Source organism: Egretta garzetta, unplaced genomic scaffold (assembly GCF_000687185.1).
Source record: "Egretta garzetta isolate BGI_Z169 unplaced genomic scaffold, ASM68718v1 scaffold7, whole genome shotgun sequence".
NCBI lineage: Eukaryota > Metazoa > Chordata > Aves > Pelecaniformes > Ardeidae > Egretta > Egretta garzetta.
The window spans coordinates 4,509,814-4,537,236 of record NW_009260350.1 but is presented as its reverse complement, the minus strand read 5'-3'; positions in this window follow the sequence as shown (position 1 = coordinate 4,537,236).

The following is a 27,423-nucleotide window of genomic DNA, read 5'->3' as shown; positions in this document are numbered from 1 at the left end:
ATATCATCTGCAGACTTGCTGAGGGTGCGCTCTGTCCCAGGTCATTAATGAAGATATTAAACAGTATTGGCCCTGGTATTGACCACTGGGGTCATACCTTTAATGATTTGCCTCCACCTGGACTTTGTGCTGCTGATGACAACCCTCTGGGCCCCTCTTCTCAAGCTGATGAGGCTCTGGTACAAATTTCTTGTTGGTTCTGAATCACTTAAGAGCTGTTATTTCATCCACTTTCCCAGCACGTTTTAAACTAAGGAATTCCAGTCCATTAGTCTATTTTTCACATTTCAAACTGAGGAATTCCAGGCCATTAGTCTATTTTACCTCTTTTATTTAAAAAGATGGAAAACAAAGGAAACTGCACAGTGAGTTTCCTCATCATTATTCACTTTCAGAAACCACCACCAGTGTAAGACAATGAAAGCTGTGATGTGAATTGCACTGCTGCTCCTTTGGGCATGCATTGCTGATGGAGAGCACCACTGGGCTCTGCCATTCGGCAGCTCCTGCCAAGAGCTCCTGTCAAAATTGGCAGCGAGTTTACACCCTGGGCATTTCCTACCTTGCGCCTGGGTGACTGCTGCAAAACCAAGGGAGCATCCCTTGGAAGAATTTATAGGAATGTCGCTGAGTGCAGGAGGTAGCCTGGCATTAAAACCTCCCAGAAGAACAAGGTTAGCTAACAATTGCTTCTTTGTGAGCAAGTCAATGAAAGATTCATTTTTCTGTCCAGGGAGACTAATTATAAAATGAAAGCCAAGGGGGCAAACAAACATTCAGGCTGGATAAAAAGGAACTGTTTGGGAAAAATAACCCACAGTGCCTCAACACATGGGTTTCCTAGTGTTGGCTTGATAGCTCTGACGTTTGATTTGTTGGAGACAAGAGACATCTCTCTTGTGGGTCTGACCTTCTTCTTGCTCTCTTTTGAAGAGATTTCAACTATTGGAAGTTAATGTTTCTTGGAGGAACACGATATCTAATCAAAATCCAGAGGTCTGCAGCCACCTAATTCCGTGGGACATGGAACTGTGTAAGTAGTCAGCCAGCCCTCTCTTCTCATGTGCCTTTTTCTTCTGTTGAAAGACTTCATTGTAAAAAGCTTTGCTGGAGTGTCTCAGCGCCCTGTTTCCCCCAGGCTCATGGTATTTCACCTTTTGGATTGACTAGTCCATCTTGCATCGAGTGATAAGGCTGAAATTTGGGCCGTTTGATTTCACTAGATGATGGGTGGAATCTGCCAATATTTAACTGGATAGCCTTGCTCTAAAATAAAGCGTAATGAGGAGCAGACATTTGTCCTCACTAAGTGTTCCTAGGTTGTTTGCCTTTAACCTTTAACTTACAGACTGGTCTCCAGTCTGGGTTACATGAAACCACCAGAGTGAACCTGCAAAGCCTAAGGAATATTCCTCCAAGAGGCGTGGGTGTGTTCATGCACCAGGAGGCATCGTCTAAAAGGCTAAGGGGGGGCAAAGAAGTGATCATTTTTTGCAACGAGTCCTGCCAGTTTCATGTAATAAGTCCTTACTGAGAGTAAGAGCTGCTCCTGTGCCTTTTGCCATGTGCTGGCACCCTCCTGGAATTGCCCCCCAGGATTGTGGTCTCCATACTGAGAGGGAGAGTTCAGCTCTGGGCGGGAGGACCTGGGTTGCTTTCCCATGGTGGGAAAGGAGGGAGCTCACCCAAACCTGTCCTGTGCCAGTGAAGCAGTTAGCCCTTCTCACCTTGTGCCATGACTTTCTTATCCTCAGATTACATCTTAAGTGACAAAACTGTTGTTTCTTTCTGCATCTGATGCTTTATTAAACCCCGAGGGCCACATCCTGCTCTCACCTGCATATGTGAGATGAGATGAAAGTCACATGGATGTGGAGGGGTTTATGCGGTGTGCCTGAGAACAGGGGCAGAGCCCACTTACTTTTCAGCTTAACCATGCAAGTTTTTTGTTTTTTTGTTTTGCTCATAGGTGCACAGCCATCTGCCCCTCTACTACAGTGCTGTCTGCCATCTGTCCTAGGAAAATAAAATAACTGTAAACTCCAAATGCTCACAGGCTGCAGACTTAACAGCTGAGATGTTACTGAGCATGCTGAACAGGAGTCAGCAGATTATTAATTTGCTCTAGGAGTCTTCACTGAGTGGCTGGTGTCTAACCCGACTTATCCGGGCACATTCGGCCAAGGAGAAGTTTAAATAATGCAAGAAGGAGAGATGCTACTTCGGGCTGTGCTTCATATGGCACAGTAACAGACTACCTGCCTGAAGAGGGCTCTGCTGCCTACAGGGATGTGGCATGGGGGCTTCCATGAAAGGGAGCTCCTCCTCTGGCTGCTGCTGGTATCTGGGAGGGGTGCTCAGGCAGCCAAGGTGGTTCGAGGGTAGCCAGTTGCTAACAAGGCAGCATCCTACAGTGCTGGCCTGGCCAGCATCCTGCTAGGATACGTGGCAAGGGTAACCGTGGCCACCCACCATCTGCACCATGGCTGCTTCCGGAGGGACGAAGCCCTGGGCAAGGAATTGCCCTTCCTCCTGGGGTCCTCTTCTTCCTGGGGACCTCACTCGCCCCAGGACATACCACAGCCATCTCAACCCAGCAAGAGGCAATGCCACTGCTGCTGGGAGCACAGGCTCCACAAAGCTCTGCTCTGCCTTGGCCTCTCACGGAGGTGGGGGTTTGCTGCTGGAAGAAATGAGGGCACAGGCAGTGCCTCCTGTACCCTCGAAGTATGGAGCTGGGTGCGTGGCACCTCTGCAGGTGTGAGCTGAAGAGGTGTGATTGGAAAGAAGCAAAGAACAATCCCCAACAACCCAGAGCTCCGAGCTCTAGGGAAGGGAACTTGGACATGACCCTGCTGCCCTGCCAGATCGTGCAGGCACAAGTGCTGCATGAGGACACGGGGGCAGCCACAGAGGCTATGGGGATGCCTGTGATGGTCACAGAAGCCTGGGAGCTGCTGCTGAGGACAGCTCTGGCCTCACTAAGGCAGATGAATGCAAATCACAAAGCTGCAAGGACAATTGCCTTCACTCAAAAGGCAATGCAGCTTCTTGCCATCACGTTTTCTCTCTGAAGCCTCCCTTCTTTTTGTCCTACCTTCAGCATAACACAGGGAACACCCTGAAAATGTGTGTGTGCCTTCATCCCATGTGAGATGAGAGGTGATGTGAGGCTGCTCTCCCACTTCATACAGCCCCAGGGGAGCAGGATGGGCCAGGCACATGCCTCCAAAACTCGGCCAAACTGTGCACGGAGAGCAGCCCCTGAGAAGCTTTCCCATGCAGGGACTTCTCCTCTACATGCCTCAAAATGCTGAGCCAAAGCATGTTCACTAACCCTGGCATTTTATCTGAGGTGAAACAAGATAAACTCTTTTATTTCTCAGACATCCACTTCCTGCAAGTCACCAGCCGACACACAGGCAGGGGGTCTGGTGTGATCATTTGCATGGTACCGTGCTTTTTTCCAGCCTTTCTTCCTTTCCCGCTTGTGGGTAGAGAGGCAGCCAGTAGCAGAGGTGTCCCGTCCTGTTCCCCCACGCCACTTCGAGGTGGCAGGGGGTTGGCGTGCACCACAGCATTTTCAGAAAACCATCCCTGAAAGCCCTCCATTGCCTGCTGGGAATGCAGCAGGAGGCAGGATTCGAATACAGATGATAGATTTGTGGGCCTAAAATGCTCAGGGCAAAACTCCTTCTTGAAAACTTTACTCCACTGAGGGCTCTTTTTCACCTCGTTTCACTCCCAAGGCCTCTAATAGCTCCGGCCTTGATCTCTTCACCAGCACATGAGTGACAGCTGCAGGAGAACTATAACATTTTAATTGACGTTAGTGTTTAGAAGCTCAACTATAATTAGAGGCAAGTGAATCATCTGCAAGAAATAATTAATCCAGGCCGTGCTGCCTTTCTTCCTCTTGGTGAATATTCTATGAACAGGTTGCTACACTCGCAAGCCTTCCAGACACACGTTCTCCCAGGCAGGTTTCCCCCGGTCTGCTCCCGCCTGCCGGCAGTCAGCGGCAGGGCTGGGATTTCCCACCGCGCAGGTCCGTGACATGAGCCACGTGACGCGGTTCCCAGCCCAGCGTGCTGCGACCTGCATGGCATGGGGAAGCAACCATGGCGGCGTGGATGTGGATTTTATATCCAAGCGCAGGAGCACGTGGTTTAATATGGGTGTGCTGAGCCAGCAAGCTGCAATGGGCTGGCTGCTGAGCTAGCAGGAGGGGAGGAGCATCCTCCCTGGGCTCTTTGGCTTCTTAGATCACACTGGGCCCCTCTGAAATCAAGGACCCAGTGCTTCGTCCCTGCAGGAAGGAGGAATGTGCAATCTCACAGCTCTGTTCACAAGCATCTCCCCAGCTGCTGCTTCCTGCCCTGCAGCATGGCGTCTCTCTGTGGACCTTCAGTTGCAGTTTATGGTGCTGATGTGGAGCTTGCTTGTTGCTGGAATGCCTGTGATGGACCACCATCTCTTGGAGCAGCCCTGATGTGAACCCATGTCTCTGCAGCCCAAGCTGCCTCCGGTGTCCCAAAGCCGGGGCAACCAGCCAGCCTGGAGAGATGGGAGCTGGTTATCGAGCTCCATCACTGCCCATGACTGCCCCATGCACCCCATCGCTGTGTGAGGGGGCAAGGCTGTGCTTGTCGTGGAGTAAATTTCACAAAGGATTTCTCTTTCTTACATAGATTTCAGCACTTTACATGAGCGTTCCTTGGTTTTCTTAGGTTTCTAAGTCCTTGTTTGCTGTTTTGCATTTAAGCTTATGTCTTCATAAGAGGCTGAAGCAAAGCTCAATGAAGCCAGATTTGCCCTGAGTAATTGTTATGTCTTTAACAATCTTAATATGGCTCCTTAAACAAGTCATGTGTTCATGTGTATCAATAAGCAAGTGCTGACAATTCTTTCACTTTTTATTAACTTACTGTGAGTGGCCTAGACACAGAACTTGCAGTTTGTATATAGCTGTGGAGTCTAATCTAATCTGGTCTGTCTATCTATAGGTACACGTGCCTGGGCAATCAGCCACGGCTTGATAGCAGGGAGGGTTTAAAGTTCATCTGCCAAATAGCTGAAATGACAGAAAGGACAGAAGCTGAAGCGCATTATTAATTGATGTGGTTTTGATTGAAGTTAGCTGCTATTGATCATCTCGCTGCTTAAATGAATGAGGCTCATAATATGATCTTTATGCGAGCATTGATACACCATGCACCATGCACCTTCCCCATTGATCCAACCTACATGGGCAAAGTTATTTAGCATCCTGTTACATGAAAATCAATAATGAGATCACATTACACAATCCGAGGGCCGACTGTGGCACTTTTATTAAGATATGCGGCACGCTGTCAACACAACAGAGGAATTCATTCGAGGGAGTCTCAGGCGACATCAATCTGTGGGATGCATATGCATATGTGTGTGTATAAAATTAAGAGAAGTAACTGCTACTTTGGAATCATGCTATACCAACCAATAAGCAGTTTTATAAGACACTTTATATTAAAATCTGTTGAAACGTTTTTCTAAATTCTTCTACATCTTCTCTGTGAAGTTGCTGTAATTCATTCGATGGAGATTTTTATACTGCGCCATATGCTTTTAAACCATAGCTGTTTTACATAGTTAGCATAACCATGTGATAAAATTAGAGCAAGGTCTCGATACGCTGTCCTGTCGTGGTGCTTTGCCAGCTCACATCCAAGCTTGGAATCCGCTGTGGGCGGACTGGTGCATGCACCATCAAATTCCACAGCGGGGCCTTTGATGAGCAGTAGGGACTGGTCCGCATGAGCATCTCAGGGTGGCACCGACTTGGGGCTGCAGGCACTTAACAAATCAGGCTGAGGACCCACAACAACAGGGAACAAAACCTCTGGCTGGAGATGAGGACGGTGTTGAACATGTCGCCTGGCCACAGTCACAGTCTGATGTGCTGATCTCACACATTTTTACCCCCCTGTGAGGACTGGAATCATGGAATCATAGAATCAGTTGGTTGGAAAAGACCTTTAAGATCTTTGAGTCTGACGGTACAGTCCTCACCGCCCCAGGGCCTCTGGGCTTTCTGTTCACCCCATCATCTTGCACGCCCTTTAGCAACGGTGTGGGAGCAACTCTTCATTTTTCTACCTCCCGACCCATCTTCCCAAAATCTTCTTAATCCTAGCTCAGAAGCTTGTTTTCTGTAAATCTGCTTGGAAAGGGTCACCCCTGCACTGTAGCAGCTTCCATCTAAACATCTTGTTTATGTGGACTTTTTTGCGAGGTTTCTAAAACATTCAAATTATTTCCTGGATATTTTCTCAAATTCTGACAAAGTATCTCCGCTCCATATGTTGCTGACTCATGTATGTCACCCACTGATAACAAATTTCAGGACTGCAAGGGCTTTATGCAGTTATCTTTGATCCACTGAGCCACAGGCACCTGGTTTTTTCATTATACTGGCCATAGCCAGAAAGATGCCGACTGAAAGATGCTGACCATTTCTTGGTTGGGGTGAGCTCACTCTTAGTCCCGAGTTGCTAGCGGAGCACTCTGGGGCCTCTATCGGCAGTTTTAATTTGAATGAAACAAAGCAAGCTGTGTTTGTATCTTCTGCAAATGCCTTGTTCTCCAAGAGCATCTTACTCCAGAACAACAGTCTGCGATTTTTTCTCTCTTGTGATTAGTCCCTTTACCTAATGAAACTGCTGAATACAATGCTGTACGTTTCCTCTGTAAATGCCATCATTCAAAAGAAAGCCAGATGTGAGATTGGTATCTGTCTGCCTATCTATCCACCCATCCACCCATCCACCCATCCACCCACCCACCAATCTCCTGTCTTTATGGGTAACTAAACACTTCCTAGGTAAATCGAATCTGCATTCTCACGGAGACTCATTCATTCACAGCAGCTGAGCCCACTAAAAGCAAATTCTTGCCATAAAAGTCATTTGATGCTGTGGGTGAATTACCAGTCCTTGTAAACACTGTGCTTCTAGATGTAATTTATCCTAATTTAGCTCTTGTTACTGTCTTGTGTATTGTCTCTGAATAAGGCAATCTTGAAAATGCAGTCTCAGATACAGCGGTGCATACTGAATGCCTGCAGCAGAGCGTTTGCAACATCTCTCCTCTACCCGATGATACTATTCAAGAAAGATTGTTTTGAGCTGGCGTGGCCTTACAAAATATGGATTTTAATGGCTTTTGTCCAAAAATGATATGTTGGCAAGGAAAAATTAACAGCATTGCATAATTGTCTAGCATTGGACAACTATTATTTTGGGGGGGCAATTTTTAGAGAGAATGTTTAGGTTGTTCTGTTGCTGACTTTCCACATCCCGTCTGCTCCTTGAATCTGCACCACTCCTCCCTGTGCAGAGGCTGGGGACCCTGAGAAGGAACATCAGTCTCGGCCACAGCAGATGCTGTAATTCCACATATTAGCATCTTGGTACCTCCAGTCGATAAATTAGCATATGAGTTCCGCTGCTTTCTCCCAGGAAGTGACACACCCTTATAATGCCTCCTTAGCCATTGGTAATCCCTGTCATGTATCCCCCTTTTCAGGTCAGAGCTCCCCACTGCGTGGCCTTAGGTGCTGTTGCTTAACCTGAATGAGCTGACCATGCCCAGATGCTGGAAAAAGGCAAGTCCTAACATAGCCCCATCCTTGGGTGAAAAACTGCTCGGGAATGTCAGACAGCACACGAAGCACCAAAGGAGCTGCAGCTGAAAGCCAGCAGCTGAATGAGACAGAGCTCTGGTGTCTCCCTGCTGCTGAATGGGAAAGGAAGAGGAGGCTGGAACATCGCTGCTCTGGAATGGTCACCTTTCCTCCTTGGGATACAGCAGCTAGGGCATGGTAAGGGGTCGTGTCAGGATCAGACTCCTCTGTCTGTCAGATGCCTTTGGTAGCTCCACTGGAGCCTCCTGGGGCACCACATCCCTGCCTGTCGTGGGTTGGATGAGCTGCACTGGTTGGGAAACAACCCTGGACATGGGGACCCTGAATGTGCCACCACAGGGCACTGAGTGGGATACCATCCTGCAAGGCACTAACTGGGCCACGGGAGATCTCCCTCGTCGGCTAAAGGCCCATTGCTCCTGACCCAGCTTTTCCTCCTCCTGACATGCCATGGGCCGCACTGGTCCCAGACAAGCAGAGGGAAGGAGGGACTGAACTATGCTGAAGTTTGGGGCGTCATGCGTGAGATTATCTCTATTATTTCAGGTGTTGTAACTCCACCATGGCACCAAACGTTAGCGCACATGTGAGCATATGCAGGTTACCAGTAGCGCCCAGCTGGGCGGGCGATGCACCGGCTCCTGGGTGCATCTGCTGCCCTGATTCAGTGCTGCAGCAACTGCAGGGGATGATTCTCAGCTTTTGCAGGGCAGCTCTGAGTAGCTGTGAAGATGAAGGCAGCCCTGCGGGGAGTTGCTGGCACATTGGGAATGGCTTTCTCTGCTCCGAGGGAACGGGCGATGAGACGAGGGGAAACGGCCTCAAGTTGTGCCAGGGCAGGGTTAGGTTGGACATTGGGAAAAATTCCTTCCGCGAAAGGGCTGTCAGGAACTGGAAGGGGCTGCCCAGGGAAGGGGTCGAGTCCCCACCCCTGGGGGGATTTAAAAGCTGGGCCGCCGAGGTTTAGTGGTGGGATGGCAGGGTTAGGGGAATGGTTGGGCTTGGTGATCTTAAAGGGCTTTTCCAACCCGAACGATTCTGTGATTCCCAGGTAGATAAGTGTGTGTCCGCCCCCAAGACCTTTTGGTACCAATCACCTTCCTCACTCTGCAGTGCATCAGCAGATGAAACTGCCTCCCCAGAGCTCCCCGGGGTTTTCCTCTGTGCTTTGGCTCCTGCCTCTAACCCGCAGGTTTTAACTCTGCCTCAATTGACCCCGCTTAAGTGCCGCTTAACAACAAATCACAGCCAGCAATTTGGAGCTTCTGTCGCGGGTTATTTACATGTGTTTATTCCTGGATATCACCCTGCTGCTCCAGCCTGGGAAGCTGGTAAAAAGGCAGCAATTAGCAAAGAAAAGAACATGGATGCAATTTACTCTTGGTGTAATAGCCCAGGAGCAAGGGGGGCTGGGGCACGACTCCAGCTGGGAAGGGCTGTGCCCTCCCCCACCTCGGGCCCAGCCGGGGGCTGCTGCAGGCTCAGAGCTCTCAGCATCGCTGCCTGTGGCTGGGGGGGGGGGCGGGGCGTGGGGCGGGGGGGCGGGCTGTGGCTGCACCAAGGGGATGCCAGACGGTCCCTGCACTTTCACACCCCTCCTGTTGCTAAGACAACTCCTCCCTTTGGCTGCCGGAGCTCTGATCCACAGCTAGCGGGACAGTGGGAATAATGAGAAAGTGAGCGTTATCCTGGGAGGGTGCTGGTGTACGGGCTGAATAAAACTGAGCAGGACCCAGGCAGGGCTCAAGGTTTGTGCAGGCATCGTGCTGAGCCTGGGTGCATGACTCTGAGCCTGGGTGTGTGACGCTGAGCCTGGGTGCGTGATGCTGAGCCTGGGTATGTGATGCTGTGCCTGGGTCCATAACACCATGCCTGGGTCCATGACACCATGCCTGGGTCTGTGACACTGTGCCCATGTACGTGACACTGTGCCCATGTACATGACACCATGCCTGGGCGTGTGATGCTGAGCCTGGGTACATGCATAAAGAGGGGCCACAAGCAGTGCTGGGGCAGGGGGCAGGGGGGCAGTGCTAAATCTGAGGGTGGGTGCAAAGGGCTGGTGCTCTGTAGGTGCACCGGGGCAGCACCGTGTGGGTTTGAGGAGGGGGCAGGCAGTGAGCAGTGCTTGATCCTGCCCAGGGTGGCCCTGTTTGCCTTGTCTGGCTATGGTGGGGGTGATCGTCTCATGACATCTCCCTGAGGAAAGCTGTCTGAGAATGGTGTCCCCCAGCCAGCATCTTGTGGGACATGCCTCCGTGCCAAGGGCATTCCCCTGGGTGCCCCTGGGCGGGTGTGGCAGAGAGATTGGCCAGTAACAGAAAAGCTGAGCCATGCTGTGGGGATTTAGTGGACTGCTCCGGTGGCCACAGAGCTGTGGGGCATGACTGCAAGGGCACAGGGGTGTGGGGTCTCCCTAGTCTTCATGGACCAAGATGTCCGCAGGCTGTATGGTCTATTTGGGAAGACTGTCCTGCATTAACCCCTCTGGGGCTCTGACCTGGCAATCCTGCCTGCTGGAGAGCAGGGCTGTGGCAGCGTCTTGTCACCCCATCCCCACCACAAGAGGAGAGGTCTGCACTTTTGCAAGTGGGTGAAACCTTCAGCAGTTGCTTTGTGGAAAATCAGCTCATCTATTAGGTAGGAAACAACAGCCTGTGCCTGTCAGGGCACATGCACACAGCCAGGCTCACACATACTGTGCTTTCTCATCTGTGTGACAGTGATAGTGCTGCAGCAATATGATTAAATGAGCTGCCCTGATCTCTCAGCCATCAAAGGACACTGGCCCCTTCCCCTTCCCAAAGTTTAGCCCAGCCCTTTCAGCCAGCAGTTGTCAGGAGAATAAACTGCAGCGTGCCCCTTGGCTGTTCCCAGGCTGCCACCACAGAGTTGTGGCATGCCACCAAACCATGGTGTCAGGGTGAACCCAGAAGTGGGAACCCTGCACCAACAAGGTCATTCACATGAGCAGTGTAAGAGTTCTCCCAAACTGGTCTCACCACCATATACAGCAGCTTCCAAGTGGGAGGAGGACACGGCCCATCCTGGGCTGTCCTGGGCTGCTCCCTGTATGTCCTTCCTCAAGACCAGTTTGGCTGAGGGATCTTCTGGATGGCACCTTCCAGGTCCCTCCGGCTGCCCTGTGGCACACTCACTATGCAGGCAGTGGCACTGTGCTTGGAAGTCAACTCAATGTCCTTTTCCTAGGAAAGACCACCTCCAAGCCTGGCCTCCTCATGGCGTTGGCTTTGGTGGTACGGCTTCCCCACAGGGCTCCTACAGCAGCATTGCTGTTGGGAAGATGTGCTGGCATAACCCTGTCCTGGAGGGAACTGTGTTTTCCCTTGGTTTTTCCCTTCAGCTTTGGGTACTGTGCCAGGAGCCCTGGACTTGCTCTGGTTTGGATGGAGCAAACAAGGCTCCCCCTTAGTTGTAGGTGCCCATCTCCAGGGAATCTTTTAAACTTGCAGCAACTCTTTACACCAAATATGTTGCTACTTTTATCAGATGTTTTTCTGATCTGCTGCTAGCGAGCAATCCTACACATATCATTTCGTAGCTCTAGTTGGTCTAATATGCTCAAAAAAGAAAACAGAAGGCATTGAAGCAGTTCTGATACTTGACAAACCAGTCTAATTTTTTATTTGCAAGTGGCTGAAGCTTTTGGCTGACATTTTTCACAATAAAATATGATAGAAAATACTCATTTTGATGCCATGTTCCATTTTTAAAAGGAGATTCTAAAGAGAGTTCTTAATTTCAGATCAGAAGTTTGCTGTCATTGCACACACCAGCTTCGGAAATGGGAGCAGACTCCAGAGGAGACTCAGCTTTTTCATAACCTTTCTCATCCCTGCTAAGGCAGAAAACTTGAGACAACCTTACTTGGACTCATTCTACCACCCAGCTTAAGCGAGGGTCCCCTCTGAGCCTTGGGTTTGTGCATTTATGAGAAGAGCTCACAGTGATTAATTTTTGTTGTATTACTCAATGCTTCTTGGTTGTAGTTTCATTCACGAGCTGATGCCCAGTCCTGCAAGTGGATTCATTATTTATATGGATGCTGTATGTGCAGGTAAATAATTTTCACTCTCCAGTGTTGCCCAAGACTGGGTTTTGTGACAACTGACTGCTAATTACTCCTCGTTGTGTGCACTGGGTCAGCTGGGACAATGCCTACCCCTTTACTGGATAACTGAGTCTTTTTACCAGGAGAGTAACAATTAAAGGTGAGTGAAAACTAGTCACGATTACCTTCAGCATCCAGAAATAGTGACCCACATGCTGAGAACGTACTGGGAAAGAATTGACTAGCACAGCAAAACCAGCAGAAAACGATTAACAGTTGTCCATTGCATGTGTGTGGATGTGCGCTTGAGGGTTTACTCAATATTTCATGCTTCTTCAGCAAATGGGAAGGTTAGAAATTTGCTTTTGATATTCTGATGATAACTACGTGAATTCAGCAGCTGGGGCTTAAAAGAAAAACCATGAGGCCTCACAGACGCATGAGGGAAGTTGTGAGAGTTACAGACAGCAGGCATTGCCAAGCAAGCACGCAAGCACGCTCGCTGCTGAAATCCGTGACCCTTCCAGAAGCAGCCTCCTTTCCACGGGCACTGGGGACGAAGGGAGGACAAAGCAACCTTGCCAAGCTCTCCAGTCTCAGGGCCTGTTTCATGGGTGCTCTGTGGCTTTGTGAGAGATGCTCCTGCCTGACAAAGTGGAGGCAGAGCGGGTCCCGTGTTTCACACAAAGCGAGGTTCATTTGTATAGAGATGAGCTGCCGTGCAAGAGATAATGGTTTATTATTGTACTTTGTGGATCTCCATTCATCCACAGCCCATGTGACTCTGGCTACAGCCAAGTCAGTTTGAATTAATTTTTCAAGTATGGCTTCATGAGACAATGCATCAGATGTTTTAATAAAATTCAGACAGGCTGCAGCTATCGCAGTTCTTTCATGCACTAATTAGGGGTTTCTATTAAAAAAAAAAAAGAAAGAAAAAACCCCCAGCAATCAATTTTTCCGGTAATGTTTTTTTGTGATTCTGATACTCGCATTTCCATCTTCCTGGATGTTTATAAATTCCTGCCTTTAATATTTAACATGTAGTACATTGGTTTACCAAGGATGAGGCAGATATTGCAGCCAGCCCAGCGCCAAAAGCACTCTGTCTTGCTTTGTTCAGGATGGCTCTCACATCTGTTTTGTTTCACCCACTCTTGCCTTTCCTTTGCTCTCTGAAACTAGACAGAAATAAATGTCATTATTTTTGTTTATTCCTTAAATAAACCCTGTGCCCTTCTGCCTCCACGCTAGCTAGATCCCACAATTTGCCGGCGCTCTGCTTTTGCCTTACTTGCGTGTTCTTTAGTTTCTTAAGAGACTTGGTACCTCCCCAGCATGCAAGAAGGGCCTACCAATTGACTGGGGACTTACTGGCCAGTTTAAGCAAGGGTTAAAGCAGCCCAGGCATTTCCACTCACTTTATTCTCTGATGTGGTTCCATGAGCCACTGGACCTGGTCAAAAATCTCATGGATACAAGGCTCTAGGTGATCCATGGTCATGGGGCATCACTGTTTCATCAGGCTTGGGGAAATGGATGATGCTTTGACTTTTCTTTGCCTGTGGGCAAATCGCACGATCCCAAGCATGTTGGCATCCCAGGGCTCGCTCCCAAGGCACAGCTGAACAGCCTCCCCCAGAGGGGGATTCGGGCTCAGGGACAATGCCGAACTCCACCTGAGCTGGCTTGCCAGGATGGGGACTGTAGGCACAGTTCTGCCATGATCCACCCAAGACCCAACAACAGGTCCTGGACTTGTTCTCATTCTCATGAGACAGGTTTATCCCCTGGGCAGGTTCAGCGTAATGCTTCCTGCCATCTCGGGCAAATGTTTCAGTGGGGAGTGAAGAGTCTGGGATGGACAAGGGGACAGAGACAGAGATGGATGCTCCAGGTCCGGCAGGCTACCTTGTCTGTACTGTGATGGGCTTAATCCCAGCCTAGCTCAGGATGCAGACCTAACTCTGCTCTGAAAGCAGCAGCAGCACTGTGAGGGAGGCCCAGCCTGACACCCAGCACAGGCCGGGGTAGACCACAGCCATGTGCAAGGTGACATTTGTGACCCCTGGACAGGCTGATGCTCAGGAATGGCTGTAACACAGAGGAAACAATGGCTTGCCCAGAGAGGTGGTGGAGGCCCCATCCCTGGGAACATTCCAGGCCAGGCTGGACGAGGCTGTGAGCAACCTGATCTGGTTAAAGGTGTCCCTGCTCCCTGCAGGGGGATTGGACTGGGTGACCTCTAAAGGTCCCTTCCAACCCAAAGCATTCTATGATTCTATGAAACAAGGGAAAACCATGGGATTTCCCCGATGGAGCATCTTGCTCTGGAGCTGTTGGGAACACAAGGCTGATTTGCAGTCGGAGAGGCTGGGTCCATCCCACTTGCACCTGAGATGAATCCAGCAGCTTTTTACACATTTGTCCAAGGACCTGGCATGCTTGCTGGGCTGCCTGCCAATTTTCTGCACGTACTTCTCAAGAGCAAAAAATTTCCTGGAAGTTCTTGCCAAAAATGGGTGGGTCTGTTCCAGCTTGGCTGCAAGCTACAGGTTTGATGGGTTTTCATCAGCCACTGTTTCTCAGGGTTGACAAGCTTCAGCCAGACAGCACTTGCCTGACCCCAGCATGCCCGAAGCTTTCAGGCAGATTGCTCTGGTTGCAGACCACAGCACCTTACTGTGAGCAGTGCCTCAGCCCATGTGTGTTTTATCTTTTGGTGGATGGCACCACAGAAGTTAGTGCATACCTGGCTTCCTTGTTTGCAAAGGAGCATTTACAACCCTTCGTATGCACCCCCCTAGAGGGACAGCCTTTGCTCCACAGTGCCTTGCAGGCAGAGTGCCTGGCAGGTTCAGATAATGGCAAATAATTCTGTATTCGTGGATGGAGCATCCTTGGTATAACTCCTGCCCTTCCAGATTGTGCCCACTACATTTTGGAATAAAATGAGTCTTAGGAGGTCTATTCCAGCTGCCTTGCAAGCTGTGCAAAGGGTGCACTGAGCTGTGCTCTTTGCTCTGCGCTGGCACATATCCTCCAACGCCCACCACCATGTTTTGGGTCTGGGCTACTCTTCAACCACTGCTGGAACAACACACTCACTTTTATGTTTATTCAGGTAAGCAATTGATGGTAAGTTCCACACAGTGCAGCTCCCAGGTGTTGCCAGTGTCCCTATGCTGTGTGATGGCCATGACAGTGTGGGCTGCTCATCCTTTCCCAGCGTGGTGCTGGCTCACACAGCATTGCAGGTGATTCTCAAGGTTGCTCCATGCCAGCAGTGTGGGTCCAAAGCAGTGGCTGCTGCACCGTGCAGGGCAGACCTGTGGGATCTCTGCAGTCCCACTGGGTCCCAGCCTGCAGAGGTGAGTGGAACCAGCACGGCTGTGGTGGCACAGTGGCACCAGGGGACACCCGGGCAGCTGAGAGACCTCCTGTGGCAGATGCTGCGAGTGCAGACACACAGCTGCTCCCACCACGCATAACTCAGTTGATGATTTGGGGAAGTGAAAGCCTAAGCAAATGAATTACTCAGCATTATTTTCAGTTAACAACTGAATAGCCTACTCTCTAATAGAAATAACTCAATAAATCAATTAACAAACGCAGCCCTGAGTATCTCACTTGCAGGTATTTAATATGAATTACTCCATGGAACTGCTAACTCTTTAGAGAAGAGGCAATTAGCTTTACTGCACTTCGGTAATTACTAACCATGGTACACACCACAGTATTTCAGTGTAAGTTAGAGGACAGTGCTACCAAACCAACTGGTAATAAATGCGGGCCACAGAGCCTGTGAGAGCTGATCAGCACCGAGGACAAAAGCACCCGGCATAAAATGTGTTGCACTGTGCCTGTGCCGGGGACATGCAGCCTCTCCTTGGATGCATTTTGGCCTGCAGGAGTCAGGAATACATCCCCTAGCACAGGACTGTGCCAGGAAATGCAGCTTCTGCGCATTTTGAAGTTCCTGTGCTAGATTTTTCTATGCATTTTCTTTCCCATTGGAGAAATAAAATGAAATCCCTTATGATCCCCACATCCTGCTTGTGGATGTCACTACTACAACAAACACATGCTATTCACAGACAGTTTTCAACTATTTTCTGTGGAAGTATGCTTTATCCTCAGGGAGCTGTTGTGCTCCTGACCCTGGTGTGGAGGTCACAAGCTGGCCATAGGTGATGTTTTGTGGTTCTCCCTGAAAGAGTTACCCAGCTCTTATTCCCACATGGTGGGATATAGCCTAGCTGAAGCACAGCTTGTCTCCCAGATGTTTCCTGGTGGTCCATCTTCTGAAGAGCCTCTTTGAAGTTGACCTATCAGTTTCTCCTTGTTTCTGTATCTTCATGAGCACCTTGGGGAGTGGGGCCTTCTCCTTCCAATATTAGGTCAGTGCAGTCCAGCTCTGCATTTGCGAGGGAGCTATGACACCGTGCATGAGAACAATTCCTGGAGGAACCAGCTTGACCCAGCCCGGGTTGCTGCAAGGCACACCTAGGATGGGCCCTGAGATCCTTTTCCCTGGAATCAGCGTCACCTGAAGGACTTGGCTCAGAGAGCAGTGTCTATGGCAGATCTGTGAACCAGCCTGAAGCTGAGCAGGCTGCTAGATGGTGCTTGGTAAGGCTAACTTTCCTGAAAGCATATGGGTCCTGATGCTGCTGCAAACATCCCTGGGGAGTCATCCCCCACGCCAGGGGCCTCATGCCTCTGTCAGCTTGGTCCTGACTCCATCCAGCCTTCTCGGACAGTACTCCCAATACTGCTGGAGAATGGCTATGGCCACAGGGCAGGTAAAACAGCAGGGGACCTTGTTTGCACCGTATCCTGCGTATGCCAGAATCATTCTCAGGGCTAAGGAGAGCTCTGCTCAGGCTTGACCTTGCTGTTCTAGCCCTGGGCTGATTGGTATGCTGCAAGCTGAACAGATAAATGAGTGGCTTAAATGCAGCATCACGCGAGGAATATATTAGAGAAAGTCACCATGGAACAATCTCCCCATAACTGGGCATGACAGAGCACACAGACCTCACCCCTGCCTGCTGCATAGAGACTCACAAAAACCTTCCTGAATTTGGGGATTTTGCTCAACAGAGCCCCCGAAGAGCAAAGGCCAAGCCCGCGAAACCTCTCTGCCGGACACGGGTGCCCTTTGCACCACACCAGGATCACGTCGGATGTTGGCTCCAGCACTCTGAAAATCTGTGACCTGCTGTGCGAGTGCTCTCCACAAAGCACACACAAGAACGGTCGGTCTGGCTGGGTGTTGTGTTGCAACAAGCTGGGCGATCCTTCATGCATCACTCCCGCCAAGGAGCTGTAGGCTGTCAGAGCTGGCCGTGCCCATCCTTTGTGCATGCGGTCAGCGCAACCTCCGGTCCTGGGAGCGGAAAGACTTCAGCTTGGGCCTTAGACATGGGAACAGGAGAGTGGCCATTCATTATATAGAATCATAGAATCACAGAATCGCAGGTTGGAAGGGACCTCAAGGATCATCTGGCCCAACCTTTCTGGGCAAGAGCACAGCCTAGACAAGATGGCCCAGCACCCTGTCCAGCTGAGTCTTCAAAGTGCCCAATGTTGTAGAGTCAACCCCTCCCCTGGGGAGATTATTCCAGTGGTTGACTGTTCTCATGGTGAAAAATTTTTCTCTTGTGTCCAGTCGGAATCTTCTCAGGATTAACTTCTACCCATTAACCCTTGTCCTCTCCATGCGACTCCCTGTGAAAAGGGAGTCTCCATCTTCTTTGTAGCTACCCTTTAAATATTGGTACGTGGTGATGAGATCCCCTCTGAGCCTCCTTAGAGGTTCATGCTCTGCTTAGCCTCAAGTCCAGTGGAGCTTGCTGATCATCACATGAAGGAGCCATCTGCAGCCCCACCGACCAGAGCATCCACTGATGAGTTGGTAGTCAAGTTGCTGCCTGCATGGAGGACTGAGGAGCTGGGCATGCTGGTGGAGAAGGAGCAGTGGGCGCCAGGGAGGTGGAGGAGGGAGCTACCTGCGAGGAGAGCTGTGTGTGCTGCTGGGTGCAGCTGACGGGTGTTGTACCCAGCTCTGTTCCAGGCAGGGAGGCATCACCAAATGACGCGTGCGCTCTTCCAAAGTGTGTTGAACAGCACGAGGCTGCCAATGTGTGCAGCTGGGTGGGCCAAGGCTCAAAGCCAGGAACTTTTTGAGAAGAGGGGCTGCAATCAGAAGAAAAGGCACATGCTGTGGCTCAGCCATGACAGGTGCACAGGGTGCATCGGACATGGTTTCCACATGTGGTTTGCCCTGCTCCAGTTGTTTTTATTAAGAAACCAGACAGTCGTCATCTTCTTTTATGTGTTCCCTATTCACAGCCTGAGTGGGCTTCACCCAGTCTAGACACCTGAGACATCCCACGGATCAAAGGTGTCCCTCAGAGGAGCTGGGAAGCACTGCTGGGATCTTGAGCCACAGGTCCTGTGGGTCCCAGGAGCACAAGTCCCAGCTGGGTGGTGGTCACCACGGGAGGTGGGCTGTGGAGCCGCAGTCCAGGGGGTGGCTCCTGCAGTGCAGAGGAGCAGGGCTGGGGTGGCCAGTTGGTGCTTCCCTGGAGGTGTCCTTGGAGGAGGATGTAATGTTGAGTGAACTGAGGTCCTGCAGAAGAAATGTGCCAGCTGCTCCAGTCCAGGTCTGGTTCGCTTGTCCCAGGCTCTGCTCGTGAAGATGAGGAAGGTCTTCACAGGAGCCTATGTTGCTCGTGCACGCAGACAACAGCCAGCAGCGGTGTTGAGGGGCCTTGCCCTCTTCTCATTAACCTCTTCCTGCTCCTGTTTCTTATCAGCGGGTCTGTCTTCTCACCCAGAATTGTGCTGAGTAGGTTTGTGTCTCCTTTTACAGGGGAGAGGATTTGCGTAATTGATTGGTGTGACAAGCCACCACCAACTTACAGTGGCGGGTTACCCTGCTGTGGTGCAAGTGGCTGTAATGAGACAAAATAATGAGCTATTGCAAGGCCACTCCAGCCTGAACTGCGGCACGGTGACAGATTGCTGCTCAGATCTGACTTGCACATGCGTGGCAGCCCGTCCCGTGGGCATGGCGATGGTGCACCGCGCGCATTAATGAAGCAGTGGCGTGGCAGAGGAACCGACCCCCCCCAAATGTAGCACCGAGGCGAAACGCGGGGAGTTGTGCTTTGAAGCCAAGGAGTGCTCATTACAGCTGGGGTCCGACCCTGCCGCCTTGCCTCCCCTCCTCGGGGATCGCCTGCCTCTGCTTGCCGCTTGCAGAGGTGCTGCTCCAGGTGCCGTCACTCCAGCCCCTGCTAGAGCGGGGGAGCAATTAAAATAAAAATACACCACTTTACCAAGTGCAAGAGGGAGAGTGGAGGTAAAACACAGCTGATGCCAGCAGTGCAGGTAGTTTCTTATTAGCAAGGTGCTGGCTCCTGCTTGTGATTTCATCTGGGGAAAATGAATGCTCCGGCTGCAGCTCTGCTCAGTTACTGGAACAGACCAGAAGGTGTAGCTCTCTGGCACCTTTTCTGACTCCAGATGCCTCCGAAGCCCTCCCTCCTATTGCTGCAGTGCTCCATGATCAGAGCGAAGGCATCGCAGGCTAAAGAGACAAAAATAGGCTGGGATCATGATCCTGGCAAAAGTTTCCAGGAGAGTTTTACTCTAGTTTGAGAAGAGATCTGGGACTGAGCAGTAAGCGGTTTCTCTTCCTCTCAGAGGGGATTTAAACTGATTGCATCAAGTTCTCCCATTAGCCACCAATGTGATTAATGTCTCCTGTATTGTTATAAAGTGATTCTATGTTGTAGATCTTTCTGAATGCCTCCTGAATTTATTATTTCCTTGTCCCAGTTGCTATTGGTGACGGCCTTGGTAAAATCCCCGGCAACATATAGAATGCAACATGCATGGAAATTAGTTGAATACTTATCAGTATAATAGTCATAAAAGGACCTATTTATTAAATATATGGCTAAAGTGACACCTTAACAGCCAGGGGTACTAAATGACATGGGTAACATTCATTTGTATGTTGGTACATTGGTGTGATAGTGCTCCAGCTACAGTGAACTTTATTACCAACATCAAATTAAGATATATTGTGGGTAACATCATTAGGGCTGGTTGGACTGAACTGAATTTAAATAATGTCTTTAAGATGCAGATTTTTCTGTGGCTTCAAAACGCTCCCTAGCTAATCTCCCATGGCCCAGAAGTGCTAGCCAGCAAGCGCAAGTCCTCACTCAGAGAAGTGCCTTGATTTAATGATGTCCTTCTGCTGAGACGAGCTACGGTTCCTGAGCAAGACCTGGAAGATGATGCTGCACTGAGTAAAGACTCCTGGGGTGCAAGATCAGTGCCTTTGCCGAGATGAATGGAGATCTCACTGTTTAACTCATCATAGGGCAGGCGACACGATCACGGGAAGGAGTTTTCTGATTTGGGGAGACCTTTAATGCAACAGCCAGAGAGAAAACATTCAGACTGGAAAGAGGGAAGACACTTCTAGCAGGCAGAGGAGAGAACTGTGGGAAGCTGTGGAAGGTTTTTCACCACTCGGGGACTCAAGCAGCAATTGGGTGGCTTTTTCTACAAGAATCACTGTAACTCAACTGTGAGTTATGGAGTTTGAAGCAGGAGTCATGGGGTGGGATGTGCCAGCTTGAACCCTACAGGCAGAAGAAATCATCTCTTCTTGTAGAATCTGTTAAAGGAAAGAACAGGGATGCCCTGAGCAAACCTGGCATACTGGCATCCTTGAGGGCACTCCAGAAAGGTCTTGATCCATGCACCACCCAGCATACTAGATGGGACCTGTCTGGGTGATATCATATGGAAAACAGGTTTTAGGGTGGCCATGCAGGCACTTCTGCCCACATAAAGTACACAAACATGACTGGAGGCTCAAGGAGGTCTGTCAAGTCCCACGGCTGCTGCAGCTGATGAAAAGTAGCATAATAAATCATACATTTTGCAGGCAATGGTTTAGAAACACGGTGCTTCAGAACAAATGGGATGCATCATCTCCCGGCAAATACACTGCAGGGTGGAACTTGTCACTGTGGGAAGGCAGCCAAGTGCTTGGCAAGAAACAGAGTGTGGCCATTTCTGTAGGACTCAGGCCCCACCAGGAAGCCTGGGAGGAAGGTTGTGAGGAGGGTACTGAGAAGGGATGTGAACCCTTCTGCTCCAGAGCTCATGCTGGTCTCTGGTCATTAGACACTAAGAAAAGACCCAATTTGGGAAGCAGATTATTTTCACTTCTTCTCACAGATTCATACAAGTTGGAAGTCCCCAATGCCACTGCCAGATGGATCCAGCCTCACCGTTCAGTCCCCATGCTGGGGCACAGGCCAAATCTCAAAGCACTGAGAAACCAACAACAAAACTGTTCTTTCCACAGAGAAATAAGGAAATAAAACAGATGCTGGTGCTTCCCTGCACAGGCCTCTGAAGTCCCACTGGTTTCATCAAAAATTATGTGCATGGGGAAAATCACGATTGTTTTCAAATGGTTCCCTAAATCAGGGCTGTGAAAAGAGGCTGTGATCCCTCTAGCTGCAGGCCACGGCTGCAGAACCAGAAGACACTGGTGCTGTGCTAGCACTGCTTTTCCACGTGAAACCCAGAACAAGATCACAGCTTGCATTTCCACAGACATATCCTTCCCCATGCAAGCCACCCACCAGAGAACATGGCTCTGCACACTCCTTAATGGTCACCATGCACGCACTGCAACAGCTCACATCTTTAAGATTGACAATACAAAGGACAAAAGGGACAGAAAAATATCATCGATTTGGGCCTTAGTCAGCTCAGACACCAGAGCATGCTGTGCTGGGGCCACAGGTAGATGTGCAGTTTGTGTTATGGTTGGCCAACATGGGTGGCTTCCTGCTGGCACCGTGCAATGGCACAGGAACAGGTGAAGGTCAACAACCACATAGCAATATTCCATGTAGCTGAAATATGTCTTCATCCCGAACCTTAAAAACTCCTGATAAAGCTGAACTGTCATTCCCTTATCATTCACTTTTTCTCCCAGTTGCTTTTCACTGCTAGTCTTGGCTAGGCCTCCCGAAACCTTGCAGAAATACCTTGGAGATCTTGGAGTCTTGGAGGCTGAGGATGGGCCCAAGCCCACCCTGTCCCAGCAACACTATACAAAGCTCAGAGACCCAGACACCAACAAATTAAAATAAACAGAGACCAGGCCGTTGAGAATTTGATTTCTTTCTTCTGGAAAAGCTGCCTTTGACCTTCTGTGGTTACACATAGCCCTTCTCCATGCAGAGCCTGGGCCATGGCATGGTCTATACAGGTACAAGCCAATACTTTTAGATCACTGAAATGGCACTGGTCATTTTAAACTTCTCCAGAGGAAAGGAGCAGGATCAGAGCTTTCCTCTGGTTTGACAGTTTTTGAAAGCATTAAGGTCAGTTTGAAGCTACGCACAGTTGCGTATGGGTAGTACTACCTGGTATTTTTTTTGTGGCCCAAACCAGGGCTTTTGGCTGACATGGCCTTATCACAGATCACCTGCATTTGCCTTCAGCTGCAGTAGGAGCTGTGACACCTTGCAGCTTCCAGATGTACTTGAAGTGAGGTCAGATGTGCTTTAAGATAATCTTTAGCTTTGAGAAGGTCCCACAGCCCATGCATGCAGTCCCAGCTCTTCCTCTGGCTTCTGCAAGTACCTGCAATGAATGGGAAGGGGCTGGGGGGAGGTGACAGCCACTCCTGGTTCATAGCTGCAATGTTAGACACTGCTGAGATGAGTGCTGTGGATCCCACCACCTCTTTCTCTGGCACAGCCTTTTTTGGTGCTTTGCCCAAGACTGCAAATTCCTTGGAGTAGAGATGCTGCATGTTTGAGTGTCACGGTACTGAGATGTTTTTCAGCTGGAACAAGCTCACCTTACACCCCCTGAATGTGTGAGAGTTGGCGTTACCCGCACAAGTAGAGAAGAATTCAAAAAGAGAGAAAGCCAAATATTTTTAATCCTTTAAAAAATAAGCCTTGCCCTTTGGGGATGGTTTCAGGATTTGTGAAGGTCCCGCATCCCTTTCAAGGTAGGTGATTTCGCATTCCGCCGTTTAGGTGTCTGATAACATCTTCCGAGCTTTTTGTTGAACTCCTGCTCCAAATCATTTTCTGTAGCCACAAGGGCACCAAACTCTCCAGCTCTGCACCTCGTTGTTAGAGGGAGCTGTGTGAACCCAGTGTAGGATTGCTAATAGGACTCCTGAGGGCTTTCTGCAGTAATACATGGGCCTGTTTAATCAGAGGTTTACCAGGAAATCATTTTGAAAAGACCTGCCACTTTCTATCTGTGTCTGACGTTAAAGGAGCAAGGCTTGGGCAAGGTCCCCGGTTGGCCCCACCTGCAGATGTGGTGTGTGGTTAGTGATGGCTCATTCTGCTCCAGGGTGATTATTTGTGTTCCTTATGCCATACCTCATTGCATCTGCGAGCTGATCTCCTTCTATTTATTAGGTGGCTATTTGCACTTTCCGTTAATGCACATTTGTGATGCGAAAAGCATCCCTGCCCAAATTGCACGCTTCCACTACCGCATTCATCAGCTGGCGTGTGGCTGGGAAAAGGTACCTGCAGAATATGTGCATTGGCTGGTTTGCCTATCAGCTTGCACTGAATTGCAAAGGCCCCGAAGCACACCTAGCAGCACCAACCAAAATCCTGGCAAGGCCTGTCCATGAGGAGTAGGAGAGCAAAAAGATGCAAGTGTCTAGCATGGATACATAGGGAGCATTTCAGGAAGCTGTTGGGTCTTGCGCTAAGTGGGTGATGGAAAACCAGATTGCTGTGATACGGGAGTGCTGAGTGGGGGTTGTTTTAGAAGAGATTACAGCTTGCAGCCCCTGCTCTAATGGGCTGCTTTTTCTCTCTCACTCTTCCAAAGTACACATCTCCTAATCCAAGCCTATGCATTGCTTGCTCCCCCCCAGCTCCTCCCATCTCTGTAGTTGAGTTCTTGAGACTTTTGCATGTATTAAACCAGCTTGATTATCTCACAGGAGGACGTGCATTGCTGACTTTGACTAATTTTAGTATGGTAAAGTTGGCGGGGTCTTTGTCCAGCAATACATGAGCAGGGTGCTACATCCACGTCAATCCTTCACTACAGCAACAGCTCTGGTGAGAAGAGTGATGGAGCTGGGGTAATGTCATACACGGGTCTGGGAAGAACAGGTATTGCTAATGTCCAGCTATAGACACAACCGAGGTCATCCTACCCCAAGCCTGATGAGGGGACATGAGAACTGGAGCTACCTGAGGCCATGGGCAGGAATAATTGGCTGCACTGAGCACAGGGAAGTCTGGAATCAGGCCTTTGCTGTTCTGGAGCCTTGTAATCGTTCAGCCAAAAATCTCCTGATGGCTTTCCCGATTATACGAATATAAACGGCATCACAAACTCACATTCATTAATGAACAAGATCTTAGAGAAGGGCCATTCAATGCACAGAGCAATTAACGCAGCAGTTGATTAAAGCGCTTGGAGGGTAAGTTCTATGAAGAATTCAATATTGCTGCGTTGCTTCATGTAGGTGCTTAGCAGAAGCATGAAATCATGGCGAATGTGATCTGTTAGCAGCGGGCATGCCGCCTCCCTGGGGTGGCAAGCGTGGCTCCACCCCCGTGACTCCCCCAGCCCCCAGCGACGTTCAGTTGCTGCCGTGCAGAAGGAACAAACACAGGGGTGACCCCGTGCTTGTAGTGGGTGCCTGCAGATTCACAGCACCTCATACCTTGTCCCCCCAGCTCACACACATGCCAGGAACCCGTGGGGTGCCACATGTGGGGAGGCCATCGCCATAAGGCACGGAGCAGCCCGTGGAAGTGGGGACAGATCTGCCCTGTGCTCCCAGGCAGACACCAACGCAAATGCCTCTCACCCCAGCCGGCAGCAAGGCCAAGCCGGTACCTCACATACTGACAGTCAGCTATCGCATCAGTCCTGCAGCCCCCCGGCTGCTGGCACTCAGACCTCTCATCCTACTCACCAGTGAGCCTGGCCTGGGGTTTGCCAGCCTGGCTTCAAGTTTTGCATCTGACGCACATGCTCACACAGAGCAGAGCTCACGCTCATGCAAGTGCAGGGCTTGGCCAGGAAAGTGTACAGATCAGCAGCTGGTTTGCAAGCAGCCATCCCCTTTTGTCCCCCTCCACCCTGTTTTTCCACACTTGTTCCTCCCAGATCTACTTTGTTCCGTCCCTTTTTCCACCTTTGGCCTTTCCCCTAAACATCCCATAATAAGTTTTGCACATCCCCACAAACTCTTTCAAGTATTGGATAATACTCTCTTTTTGATGAGAGCCATGGTAATCTTGTTTACCTTTCCTTATCAGCTACCGAGTTCGGGTTGAACATGGGTAAGGGAATGTCTGAGTGGTTCCCTCAAAGGCCCATCAGCACATGACTCCAGATTTCTGATCGTTAATGTTCCAGTCATCTACTGAGTGCCAGAGCTTGTGTCCACTTAATTTATTAATTACTCTTCCCACCTCTCGTCTTTGCCGTTTGTGCTGATTTGGGTCTTGCATCAGAGCCCAGCTGTGTCTCTGTGAGTGCTGCAGGGCACCGGGGCAACCTTTGGCCTCACACGCCGCCTCAGCAGCACCATCACCTCTTTGGCAATGCGACAAGGACAAGGATGCCCTGGTCAGCATGCATGGCATGAGCCTGCTCCGGTGATTACAGCCCTGGTACAGGCGGGCAAGGCAGACGCAGCGGGTCCACCAGCCTCAGTCTCCCCTTCCACGGGATGAAGGTGGCATTCAGCCCCTGCCCTTGGCCAAGTCCTTTGGGTCTCGCAGCGCCAATGAGCTCTCACAAACCCCAAGCTTTGCTGTTACTGTGATTCCTGGGAAGCAGGGGAGGTGACTCACTCTCCTAGGAAAATACCGCTTTCATTCAGAGCCTGGAACATTTCCCAAAAGTAATTAACTAGGAGAAACTACTAATTAAAAGACCTGGTGCCTACAGAAGTGTTTGGCAGAGATGGGTGCCATCTTGCCAATTCTGAGGCGCTAAGATGCGACACTTGAGCTCTCAGCTGCCATCAGAGCTGGTGCTGTGGCCGGGTCTGCCCCAGCAAGGACTCAGCTGCACGGGCGCTGGCTGGCCCCGGCAGTGCAGGCAGCGAGCAATGAGGACCACCGCTGCAGGACTTTGCTCTCCCCCTGAACTGCCTGTGCAGAGGCTGATGTCCGGCTGTTGAGTCCGGTACACCCCATGCGCACTGCAAGACCTTGTCCGGGTGCAGGTTTGACTCCCTGTGGTGGCACCGAGATAGCTCGTGCTCCTGGTGGGCTAATCAGCCTTCCCTCGTCCACCACCGGTACCTGCAGGTTTGTTTCCAAACTTCTGTGCAGGACCAGAAAAAAAAAATAGAATCATAGAATGTTTTGGGTTGGAAGGGACCTTTAGAGGCCATCCAGTCCAACCCCCCTGCAGGGAGCAGGGACACCTTTAATCAGATCAGGTTGCTCAGAGCCCCATCCAACCTGGCCTGGAATGCTCCGGATGGGGCCTCCACCACCTCTCTGGGCAACCCCTGCCAGTGTTTCAGCACCCTCATTGTAAAGAATTTCTTCCTTATATCCAGTCTAAACCTCCCCTGCTTCAGTTTCAAACCATCCCCCCTTGTCCCGTCACAGCTGGCCCTACTAAAAAGATTGTCCCCATCTTTCCTATAGGCTCCCTTCAGGCGCTGAACGGCCGCAATCAGGTCTGCCCGCAGCCTCCTCTTCTCCAGGCTGAACAATATAGAAAATATATAAAATAGAAATGCAAAAGCCCAGCGTCCTCATGGTCTGCCTGAAGAGCAGCTGCCAGTGGTTCAGGAAGATAGGAAAGGTGAACCCCCAACTTGTGCCCTGGCTGAGGGGTGTCTGTCAGCAACCATCTCTGCTGCGGCCATTCTAAACCAGGCTGTTTGCAGGACGTGGAATGGCAGGCGGGGCCTGGATCAGCTGCGAAGTTCCTGCATTTACTAGAGAGACCTCCTCCACGCAGAGTGGTTGCCTGATACTTCCTAGGCTTTTGGACTTGCTTCTACTCTTACTGCAAGATTTTTCAGAAGAGGTTTAGTGTCTTCCATCTCCCCGAATGGGAGAGCCGTATGCCACTTCCGCAGTATGAAGAGACATGTTTTTAATATTTACACTTATAGCAAGCCCTGCCTTCTGCCCTGGGTGGGTTTGGCACTGGCGGACTCAGCAGCCTACCTGCTAGCTTCAAGCACGGCTTGTCTTTACACCGCAGCGTTTTCCCCAGGAGCGAGTTGGCTCTGACCCCACCAACCGGAAGGAATGGGTGTTTTCTCCCTGAAATGGCATTGCAGCCTCTGGTACACTTCAGGAAAGCAGAGATGTTGTGCAGCAAATACCCCGCGGACCGGCAAAGAGGTTTTACAAGTGTTATATATGTCCATCTGACTCGTGTTAATATGGAACAGTGCTAGGGCCGCATGATGACATACCCTTGTATAACCACAAGCCTAAGAAGAGCAGACAGGTTAATGTATGTAGTTCTTACCTTGCACCCCCCCCAGCCGCCTCCTCACAGGGGGAAGGGGAGGGGGGCTGGCTGGGCACCAGGGCGGCATCGGCCGCAGCCGGCTCCCCACCGGGGGGGG